The sequence below is a fragment of the Dipodomys ordii genome, unplaced genomic scaffold (assembly GCF_000151885.1).
Source record: "Dipodomys ordii isolate 6190 unplaced genomic scaffold, Dord_2.0 Scaffold10, whole genome shotgun sequence".
Taxonomy (NCBI): Eukaryota; Metazoa; Chordata; class Mammalia; order Rodentia; family Heteromyidae; genus Dipodomys; species Dipodomys ordii.
Window position 1 is genome coordinate 11,887,802 of NW_012267226.1, and position 12,348 is coordinate 11,900,149.

General features: G+C 41.8%; 1 long non-coding RNA gene across 1 annotated transcript in view; it reads right to left on the reverse strand.

The window, feature by feature from the left end:
* The window catches only part of LOC105980777, a 206,495-nt gene extending 206,234 nt beyond the window's left edge, over positions 1–261 (reverse strand). Inside the window, exon 1 of the long non-coding RNA XR_001174766.1 lies at positions 203–261. This is a non-coding gene — a long non-coding RNA (uncharacterized LOC105980777). The remainder of the gene's footprint in view (positions 1–202) is intronic.
* Between the last annotated feature and the right edge of the window lie 12,087 nt (positions 262–12,348).

Here is a 12,348-nt window from a genome sequence, read left to right on the forward strand (position 1 = left end):
GGGGAGAGACCATATTGGAAAACCTGTTTATACTGGCCAGTGCCCTGTTTGTTTGGGCTCCAGGATTTGCCCATCACTCTAGTGCTAGGAGCCCCACTTTCTCCTCTGCACTGGAGTGGGTCATGGCCTGGGGCAGTGGAGGAGAGGTCACAAACGCAACATCCCATCAAGTCAGAAAACAAACTTGAAGACGTTTACTCACCGCCTCTAAGCAGGGACGTGGTGTGGGGAAAGCATTTCTCCCTGGCAGCTCCAGGCCAGGAGATTGAGGCAGGAGGAGGAGGAGGCTGGGTGTGGCTGCCCAGGCTCACGGGACTGGGCGGGGCCACACTAATTTCAAGTGCAAGCACCTGAATAGTCCACGGAAAGCAGCTGGAAACCCCGGGCAGGCAGCTAGACTGGAAGATGCCTCCAAGTTCTTTCCTCTGACCACACACAAGCTTGGGCCTCCTCAATGGCTTGGGGTGTCCACCTGTGAAGGGCCACTGAGCCTTTCAGGTAAGGACCAAGTTAAGGTTGTTTTCAAACTGGATGCACATCTTAACAATTCCCTCCACCTGTGTAAGGCCGGGCAGGCTCTTCAAATCACAGGCAGAGGAGGGCAGGCAGAGGTCAGGCCCCAGAGGACCGGGCGCTGTCCAGAACCCTCACCCTCCCGAAGCAGCCCATCACTGAGATCCTGCATGAGATGGAGCGGGAATGGTAACCTTGTCTATTTGTCTTCAGCCCCTGTGTCGTCCAGGGCCATCTTCTGCAGGCCCAAATTGAGTGCCATGGATATTTCAGCTTACTCTGTCTGACAGGCTCAACAAGGCTATCCTGTGAATAAAACTCTTGATTCCTGGTTGGCATGCACCAAGGAGTTCTGGAAAAGACAACTGTTTTCTGTCTCGCTCTGTGACCACTGCTACCTTCCCTCCCCTCCCTTCCCCTCCCCTCCCCTCCCCTCCCCTTCTTTCTCCTCTAACCACATTCTCTCTCTCTTTTTTCTTTCTTATGAAATTCAGGGCCTTGCAATTGCTAGGTAAGTCATCTACTATTGGAGCTATATGCTTTGCCACTTTGCTTTTAGTTTTTCAGGAAGGGTCTCAGTAACTTTGGCCAGTGCTAGCCTCAACCTATCATCCTCCTGTCTCTGCCTCCCAAGTAGCTTTCAAGCTCTCCCCCGCCCCCCACTACATTTTCACTACTGATGACAGAAACACACCTGGCGCATGTGCTGACCATGGCAACAGACAGTCTGTTGCTTTGGGGGGAAAGAGAGCAAGGTTGGGTTTCTTTTTTTTTTTTGGTTCAGTCGTGGGGCCTGAACTCTGGGCTTGGGCGCTGTCCCTCAGCTCTTCAGCTCAAGGCTAGCACTCTACCACTTGAGCTACAGCGCCACTTCCGGCTTTCTTCTTTTTTGCTTATGTGGTGCTGAGGAATCAAACCCAGGGCCTCAGGCATGCAAGGCAAGCGCTCTACCACTGAGCCATACTTCCCAGCCCCTTGGTTGGGTTTCTGTGTAGAACAACTGGGCTCTAATTCTGCCATTCCTTCAGGTGTGGCTGGAAACAATATCTCATCTCACTGGACTTCAGTTTCATTATCTGACATAGATGTCTCAATACTAGTTCCAACTATCACTATATTATCGTTTGGATCAAATTAGATAACAAGTGAGGATATATTTCTAAAACAGAAGCAAACAAAGAATTATAGTGTTGACCATCAATATAAAATTATTCCGTGGTCTCTGCTTGTTCTGAAGACAAATGCCATGCTGCTCTCCACTGTGTGTCAGCTACTTCCCCAAAGGATACATTGACCTTTTGGATACAGTTTTCTATTTCTTGGTTGACTGCATTCTCTGTGTCTTGCCTTACCAGCAGTGATCAGCTTCAAGCATGGTGTATAAACTCCAAACTCTGTGTATTTCTTGAATATATGTTGTCATCAATTAATCCATGTTTGCTGAATGTATTAGACATTTTCCTAATGCTTGAGAATGCAAAGATGACCAAGTCCCAGTCCCTAAACTCCAGAAAGAATAGGCAGTTCACAAAGAATGTTCTCCAGAGCTATAGTGGGAATAGCTTCTTCATTTCCATCCACACTCCATTGGGTAGAAGCCAGAACAAACAATCCCAATGCAGCAATAAATGGAAGTGGAGTGCTCTTCCCCTATGTCTAGAAGAAAGAAAAACGAGACAATGTGCTGAACACTTGGCATTGTCTGTGCCAGATGATGGTCTAATAAACTTCACATTGACTATGGTATGTATAAAATATTAAAGGAGCAGATGGGCTGCAGTGATCCAACTATGTGGAGGGTTGGCGGTGGAGCTTGGGAGTTGTGTGCATGGATGGAGACAGGAGAGCTGAGGGCATAGACGGATGGAGGAGAGGAAGGCCACGTTCTACCAGGGACCAGTGAGGACTGCTAGCGAAGCTGCTGAAGCTTCTAGGAAGAGAGTGAGCTTCTTAAGTTGAATTCCATAGTTCTATGATAAATGGCCAAGGGTCAAACTCAGAAAATTGATGTGGGGGCTGATTTCTGAGGTCCTTCAATGCTCTATGAGACTTGAATCCACTTTGTTCCATGCCATGAGAAGCTAGATAAGGTTTTTAATGAGGCATTTTGGAATTAAAGAACAAAGAATCTCCCGCTGGTGACAGAACACAGAGGAAATTGTAGAGTGGGAGAATCATTAAGACATGAGCTGTACCCACAGGTTTCAAGCATAACTAACTGCATGCTAGAATTTCACGAGAGGATTTGCAGTACTAGGGTTTTGACTTCATCTTCCTTTTTTGGGGGTGGGGTAGGTATCACAATTTCAAATGTTCCCCCTGAAAGAGCTGACATGCACTTTCCTTTAACAGGGTCATCCAAGACAGGGGGGGAATGTTCTGGAAATTCCAAGAGCAGATGGGATCCAGATATTCTTGCAGTGTTCTTTTTCTCTTGGATAATCCTAAACATGTTGTGCTTGGCCCCCTGGATGGTTCTTGCTACCCTCTTCTCCTGACATCGCAGCCCCTGAACACACCGTCAGCTCTAAATGATTCCCAGTCTCCATGTTTACCATCTGGTCTGGAAGGTCTCTTCTCAGCAGCTACACCCATCTGTGAGTTGAGAGAATTCTGCTCTCCCAAGGGCAGTGTCTCCAGTGCCTTCTTGAGCATTATACAGCTTTAAAATAATGAAATCTCCTAAGCCACTGTCATCTCATATGGGAATCTAGACTGCATGGTGCCACACAGTATCAAGTTTTACCCTGTAGCATCCCCACCCCCCTGCCAGGCTGATCACTGGCTGAGGTAACAGAAGACTTTGTTTTCTCAGTACCACCTTCCTTGCTACCCACTCCTTGTGCAGTGCAAGGCACACGGTATGCCCAGAACAAGCATCTTCAGGTTCCTTACAGTAAATATGCAAATGAAAATGCAATCCTGTCTAGGTTGCAGGGTTTTTTTCTCCATGAACACATCAGCCCCTTGCAAGTGTCTCTTAGGTTTTGTGCTCTCTTTACAAGTACAGAGGGAGACCTGAACAAAACATGCCAGAAACAAAACATGGTCTCTAAATCTCTTCGCTAAATTTTGAATGATTCTCAGAGAGCTGATCGCTTATACAAGAACCAGCACCTCCAGCAGGGCCAGGGGCTGCAGACTCTCCAGCTGTGTGCCAGTGTTCACTAGCTTGTGACTGTGTTGTCACTTTTCCCTGGTGCGTTTCCCCCCTTGGGGGGAAATTCTCGAACTGCAGATGTAACAAGGCCTGAGTTCTGGTGAGGTAGCTCAAAGCTGCTGGCGTATTCAGTGGTGGGAGATCAGCTGCCATGATGAGCAGCTGGGAAGGAACCTGCTAGATTTTTGATTCTGGTGATCAACAAGTTATGGGTCTTCAAGTCCCAAGTCTTGAGAAAACATGAGTGGAATACAAAGAGGTGACATCACACTTAACAGCTCTTGCAATCTTTCAACATGGTTTTCAAGGCAAAAGCATTTCCATTTCACAGGAACACAGAAGCTGTCAAGTGTGAAGTCTGGTGTTCTCATTTGCATATCAGTGTCAGCTTGCTTTTCCAGCCTCAGCTCTTCTGAACTCTGCAGTTTTAGGTAGAATAAAGAAAAGGCGGAGGGAGCTATGTGCTTTTCCAGCTTTGTATAAATTGTACCCGAGAGGTGCTAACAAGTAGAGATTTCTCCCTTTACCCTAAGCTTGATGTGACTTGAAATGAAATACTAAGAGTTTACAGCAAGCAGAACTACGGCTGCACATTCACTTAGCCCCCTTCCAAATAGCACCTGATTGCTTAGTTGTGGGTTGGCTCTAATTAGTTTTTCTCTCTCATTTCAAATGCATATGTTACAGATTCAGTGATGTTAACTGGAAGAGACTTCCCAGATCTCCTCATCTAGGGTGTCTCCATTAATGACTCACCACCATCTGTGTGGCCACAAAGCCAGTTACTGCTGCCAACTCCGCTGTCCTCCAAGTGCCCTGGCTGACATGGGCCTCCCGAGCCAGCTGGAGGGAGGCATGGGTCAGCAGGGGCCATGTCTCACAGCCACATCTACCACCACCGCCTGCCTCATGGTGAATAGCTCTGGGGACAGCTTTGATTACAAAAAGGCCCATTGTCTTTTGATTGCTGTTTGAATGGGAAGAAGACCTGAGGCTTGGGTAAGGCTTGTCTTAGGGTTTATGAAAAGCTGGCAATGGAGTCAAGATGTATACCTATGTCTCTGAGTCTGTGTGCGTGTGCGTGTGTGTGTGTGTGTGTGTGTGTGTGTGTGTGTGTGTGTGTGTATGCCAGTACTGCGGTTGGAACTCAGGACCCAGGCACTGTCCCTGAGCTTTATTGGGGGCTCAAGGCTAGTGCTCTACTACTTGAACCACAATTCCACTTTTGGCTTTTTAGTGGTTAACTGGAGATAAGAATCTTTTGGCTTTTCTTTCCTGAGCTGGCTTTGAACCATAATTATCAGGCTTCAGCCTACTGAGTAGCTAGGGTTACAGGTGTGAGCCCCTAGAACTAGGCAGGTCTCTTTTGCATTCCACATAGAGTGGCCTTGGGCAGCTGTCATCTAGTCATTGCCTCAAGTCTGAGGATATAGCAGTGACTGAGAAAGAGACAGAATTCTGCCTTCAGAGAACTTACACTCCAGTGACAAATACGTGTAAGAGTCATAAGTAATTACCATGAATGGTGAAGAGTGTTATCCTAGTTGAAACGACCTTGTCCTCATCTATCCAATTAGAAAAAAAGAAAGCATGCCAGGATATGTTCTTCTATGGACATTCAAAATATCCAGTTAATGAAATTCAGTCCCAGTGACTCAAGTGTCAAGCTAGAGCATGATTTGATTCATTGCTTAATTAACTCTGTTGACCGGACATATTTTATTTACCACATTGTATTACGCATTAGGAGCTCGAAGATAAGAAAGGTTCCCTCCTGGAGAAGGCGCAGAGAGGACAGGGTCACATGAAAGGAGGATGGAAGGCTGATAGCCCTATTGAAACATCTGTCCAGGAGGGCTGACCAACAGGACTTCAGGAGATAGTGGCATTCAGCTGGACTTTGAAAGCTAAGGTGTTGAGCTGTGTGTGACTAGGACTTCAAACCAGTGACCAGCACAAACAAACTCTGGGTGTCTTGATGGCCTTCAGTGCTGATGGCTGATGTGCATTCTATTGTTCTACATCCAACTGTACATATTCCTCAACTAAGGCTATGTCTTCTTCTCAAACGTCTGCGTAATGTAGCATAGCATTCAAAAGGCACAGGTCCCCAAACCAGACTTTCTGGGTTTCAGCTGTTGAAACTTTTTAGCGTTGAGGTCTAATATATTCTCTCTCTTTATTTTTTTTCTCCTCTTTAAAATGAACACGATAAAAGAACTCTTACAGAGCTAAGAGAATTGATGCTACCAAGTATTTGGAACTGTTCCTACTCAAGACATTATAGCTGTTATTGCTTGGGCCATGTGACAGCTGTATTAAATACTTTGCACTCGCTTTGTTCACCCAGGATATTTGCCACTGTGTCTTCTTCCTGACGTCTTGAAGGACAAGGCTCTATGTGGAGGTCATGGGTCAGTCACTCTACTCTGCAGAGGAAAGGGAAGATGTGTTCTTTGTTGCTTGAAAATTGTGTGCATCTGCTGCAGGAGATAGACTGCCATTTCTACATCAGTTTACTGTTTTCTCCAACATCTACTTATAATGTATGAAATCTCCGATGAAGATCAGACAGGATGATGAAACATCTGATAACTGGATTCTCTTCCATGGGGTTGTCAACTTCCTTATATCCTAGGTCTTCAGCTACTGATTCTTTTCAAATAAAATTTTACCATAATCACTTGCCTCTCTATCAGTTAAAGATTAGGTCTAAATATTTGAGGTGTGATTTCAAATAAATTCATAATTTTGGAGAGAATAAATAGCCTTTCATTAGGAGTTTAAGTTCAATGCAAAAAGACTGGCTGACTGTGAAAATACTGACAGCTAAACACAGTTGTATTTCAACAGCAATGCAGAGACAGTATTCTTAAAGGATACACTCTATCTGAAGAGATAACCTTGCTTTGTGCTTCCCTGAAAGGTAACTAGTTTATTTTCCTTAAAATAGTGTGTACTATCTCACAGAAAAATCGCAACTGTGTTTATAGGATGATTTTCAAGAGGGACGTTGTTTGAAACAGGGATGAATTACATTAACAAGTAGTAAAAATGATTAAAGGACTCACACACATATATTTTTTAAACACAAGCCTTGCAGTTCTGAAGGGAGGTTTAAAATCATGTTTTGTTGAACAGATAAACAACTTTAGTGTTCAATACTGTTCTTCCATTTTCTAAACTGCTCTTCCATTTTTTAGGGGTGACCTTGAACACACACAGCTTAACAAAGAGGTGATAAAGTCAGATCTTTCCCTCTCTTCCCCCCATCCCTTTCCTCCTACACCCCCCCCCCAGACACATGGAAGGATGTTGACATGCTTAAAAAAAGTTAAGCCCAGGGCTGGGATGTAAGTGTACTATCCTGGGTTCGATACCTAGTACCCAAAAAGAAAAGACAAAGAAAAAAGTTAAGCTGGGTGTGCCTTGCTCAGGCGTATAACCTTAGCAACTCAGGAGGCTGAGATCTGAGCATCAGGGTTTGAATCCAGCCTGGGCAGAAAAGTCCCATGAGACTCGTATCTCCAGTTAGCCACCAGAAAACCAGAGTAGGGTTCAAGTGGTAGAGTGCTAGCCTTGTGCAAGAGCTCAGGGACAGCACCTGGGCCCTGAGTTCAAGTCCTGTGATTGACCAAAAAAGTTACAGTAAAAACAAACAAAAACAAACAAAAGGCAAGGGGTAACAAGTTAGACAAGAAATGTAATCACTACCTTACTTATGTAACCTTAGCGCACCCCCCCCCAGTTCATTACTTTAACAATAAATTTGTTTTAAAAACACCCCAAGAAAGTCTTGCCTTTAAATCACTGGGACTCCCAAGGTTTGATTTTTCCTATTCAGCTCACTCTTATGTCTTGAATCCCATTTCCTGACCTTCAGATCTATTCATGGGGTCGCTGACACAAGATTTGTCATACGCTCTTTGGCTTTTGTGCTTCACAGTTCTGATGTCAAACTACAGTTTGTTCAGGTGATTATGAGTTTCGAAGTCCAGAGAGTAAGGATGGGCTGTGGAGACAGGAGGAGGGCAGCTGCACAGGAAGGGCCTCAGATCCTGAGTCTCTACGGCCACTGTAGACTTTACCTCCTGGTTAACTTCATCAACGAATCCCTCTTTTAAAGATGAGCTTTGTTTAATACAAAGGAGAGAAAAATTCAGCATTCCTGTCAATTCAGTGTCATCATGACGTAGCTACTGAACATCCAACTTGCTAGATACTATAATAGGACTGCTATTTTTTTGAGGTGAGATGTTTTATATTCAGTGCATATTCTGCTAAGTGTATATATATATATATATATATATATATATATATATATATATATATAATTATGTATTACAGTCAGGATTTTTTTGATTAGATTCAGAGAATAAAACTTGCTTCATCTTATTTATCTGAAAGCTTTTGCAATATGAAAAGAAAAAACCCCAAGAAATTATATCATAGAATTTATGAGTTTAGCTGAATTGAATCTGGAATGTATCATATCTATATTAATTTTTAACAGCCTATTATGGAGGATTTGCAAAGTTTAAAGTAATAAGCTGGGTTTATCCACAGCTCCTTAATTTTTATCACTTCAGTGACATTATTAGCTCACTGAAATATCAATTAATCAGGGAATATATATCGTGATGGTTCATTGGCTTTTCTGGTTAATTGTAGGTTAAGGAGAAAATGGTTTGTGCATCAAGACATACTGAAATTGTTACTAAACTTTTTCCTTTTTATGATATAATGTATTCATAATTCAACAAATAAGGTTAAGAGATTGCTCTCCTGTCAGCTAGGTATGATACTGGATTCAGATACTGGATACAGACCCAGAAATCTTTCTGTCCCAAAGTCAGACAGATGGCTCTGCGTTGTGACGGAGGGGGCAGGAGGTCTGCTAGGGCAGCTCATAGTCTATGCCTGAGGATACCAACCGAGAGGCCTCTGCTCAGATCATAAACTAAGAAAGGACTTTGCAAAGAAAGAGAAACACCATGCTGGATGAAGCAAAATTGTATTCAGTGATAATTCAGCCTATCTGAAGCTTAGTAAGGAAAACCAAGAATTGGTAAGAAGTAAAAGAAAAAAGTTATCTAATGTGGTCGTTAATGACCACAGGGCTTCCTTGCTTAAGGAAGTGATCTAATCAAATTTGTATCTTTGAGAGACCTCTTAGGTAGCTTTGCAAGTGATTGGTGAGGAAAGGATAAAAACAGGAGGGAGAAGAATCGAGGGATGTGGTGGCAACTTGGCCAAAAGACAAGCGGACCCAGAGTAGCTGGGGATGGAAAGGTAGGAGAGGAGAAGTCTCTTATTGTCCAGCAGTTTCTAAAGTGTGTCCCAAATCCAGCACCATCTGAAAACTTGATAGGAATGCAAATGATCTGGTGACATCTTAGATGTATTAAGTCAGAGCATGCTGGGGTAGGGACCAGCATCACCAGCTCTTTGGGTAATTCTGATGCATCTTAAAGTCTAGAAACTAGGGCCCTAGATTGGGATATAGGATTGCTAGATGACTTGGTATTAGGAGAAAAGGAAATAGGTGTCTTGAGTAACGTTACAAACTGAACCACTAATGACTGAGTCACTTCATTAAATGTTTCTTAGGATCTTTACAGAAACCAGGATAATCAGAAGCTTGTATATAATTTAAAAACATATTTAACAATAATCTCCTAGCCTTCTGACACACACATTAATTAGCTCTTGTCCACAGCATCCTACCAATGACTTCCAAATGTTGAGTCCAGTAGTCATCTTTAAATGGCACTATGTGTTTTTAAAAGATGGAGAATGATGGTAGAGGTGATAGATTAAGATGCATTGTACTAATAAATGGACTTGTCCAACTATTTAAAGATAACAGAAAAATTTTTAAAAGATAAGGATCAAAACCTCTGCCGATAGAGCCCAGTACTCCATGTAATAATCTTTGTAGGTTTGAGAACCATGCATCTTATCTCACTACCTTCTTTCCAATCTCCTGAAGGTCCTTTACATTAGCCAAAACAAATATGAAACTCGAGGGAAGAGGAACTACTTCTATTAAGGTCAGCCTCCTGGGACAGAGAGCCAGGTAGAGAATGATGGAGAAAGCATCTAGTTATGCAAATACAAGCAAGACACTCAGCACAATCCCATTCTATCTAGTTTTATGCCATCACACTGCTCAGTTATGTTGGTTTCTTGTTGTCCACTGAGTTCTTCATGAAGGCTACCCGACATACAACTCAACCCTTAGTCTCTTTTTGCTTTACTCTCATTTCCTGACTATAAATACAATCTCCAAATACCAACAACCTGCCAAAACAGATCTCATCAATGAGTCACAGCTTCTGTATTTGTGAATTTGCCTATGTTTATAGTAGGCTTTGCACAAATCAATAAGCAGTGTCTTTGCAGTCATTCAGAGTCATGTGTAGGGCTTTGACAAATTAGAAACACACATTCTGAGCAAATGTCAATCATTGTATCAGCTTTTGTACTGTACACAAGGGTTGTTAGATGATGCATTTAGTACTGTTCTATTATATTTCTGTACTTTTTGGTGGTGATTTTGCTAAAGCAAATCACCCTGTTAGCTGCTCAGTGGGGGAAAGTGTGTATTTGATCTTGAATGATCCCCTTGTCTACCAAATGGTGGGTAGATCTGCTGAGAAAGAGGAGTAGGTCAGTCATAGGGAAAATAGGACTAGAAGAAGAAAAAACACATGTGACTTCAACCACAACAAGACTGTGAAATATGAAGAGACTTTGTATTGCACATGTTATCTGAAATGCAAATTGAATGCAACAATAGCATTAATTAATTAATTGATTGATTGATTTTTGGACACTAAACCCCACAAACAGCATCTAACAATTTAAAATAAGTAGAAAGTCAGATAATTTAGTAAGAAATGAAGATTTCTTAAGTTGCTGCATTCTATATATTAACCTTCATTATGGACTAAGCCCCATCACCTTTAATATGATTTCCTTAAGAGTTTGGGAACACTTCTATGAAAATGACATTTGTTTTTAAAAGATACTGATTGATTTGTACAAGGTAGAAATACAAGTTAATAGCAAGAAAAAGTCTTAAATCAAGCATTTAGCTATATCTCCACTGAGGTCTAAATATTTTATTTGAGACCTTTCAATATGCTATGTTAAATTTTGAAGGCCTGTAGAATCTTTAATTTGATCTTTAAAAACAACAGAATCTGAGCAAATGTCAACAAAATCAGTGAATTAAAATATTCTATCTGTAGCCTATTTGACCAGGCCTATCAATAAACAAAAATGTATTTCCTAGGATTTTAGGTGTGAATAGTAATCTATGAGTTTTAATTTAATATTCTACTAGAAGTCCCTAGGAACATATGAGCCATCTGGACATCTGTTGAGTTATTCTACACACACACACACACACACACACACACACACACAAATGCACTATTTAAGAAATGAAATAAAACTCACAATAGATTTGCACTAAAATCCTGTTTATGTATAGTTATGTTTTACACAAAACTTAAGTTTTGAAAATTAGCTATTATAACAGAATTACTGCATCTCTCCCCTACATGATTCATGCACACATTAGTGAGTATTTCTCATGGCTAACCTGAGTCTTGTCACAGAACACAGATAACTCTACTCCTGTTTCCTGAACTGCTAGGTTCAAATGGCAGTAATTCACTCAATACTTTACTGTTATTATTAATGTCTAACCTTTCTATCTGAGGTATCTTGATGTGCTATGCTAAGTTCTAAAAGCCCATGTAGTAGTTATTCTTTGTTTAAAATATATTAAATGATTTTTAAGTATTTGTCACAGGAATTAGCATTTAACAAATCAGTTTATGAACACAATGCATCTTGATTGATGCACCCCTATCATCAATGTTCCCAGCCCTCACAACCCAATTCCTTCCCTCAATTTTCTTACTGTCATAAGGAGATGCATTGAGTATTATGACTGCATGCAACCCTTTCCTCTTTTCATTTGTATACCCCTTCTTTCAAACAGTCATTATTCTTGATCTTTAGAAACAACACAATTTGAGCAAATGTCAATAAAATGCATACATTAAAAATAGTCATTCAGATACATCAATATCTCTAGTAGGATGATAATAATGATTAAACTAAAAGCAACAGCAACATTTCTTGCAGCTACAAGACCTCTCGCGCTCTGTGCTCACTCACAAAAAGGTAAGTCAAACGGTAGAGAGTAAATGTGATCCCATAATAGTCTCCCTGACCTAGTGTTAGCGGAGGTGTCAATCTGGAAGGGAGAGGAGGGAGGAGGGACAAATGGAAATGAGTCTAATGTTGATTTCAGATCCCAAGGAAGGGAGAGCGAGGCAACACTCTGACATGGGCCACATCAGAGGTGAATGTAATTCATTCTAAGTCCTGTGGGGAAAAATACAAAGGCAAAGTCAACAGCAGCAGCAAAATCACAAAACCCAAGTCCTATCTCACCGCATGCCTGCAAGGTGGGAAGAAGCAGGAGCCCGTGCCCGGGGATCAGGTGCTCAGCATTCCAGCTCTTAGGAAATGAGGCTCAGAAATCATCAGATCTTGGCATTCTCAAAGACTCGGATGTATCTGTGAAAGTACTTTTATAATATTGTACACCTTTTACAACTACAATTGAGTACTAAATAATAGAGTCATTTTGT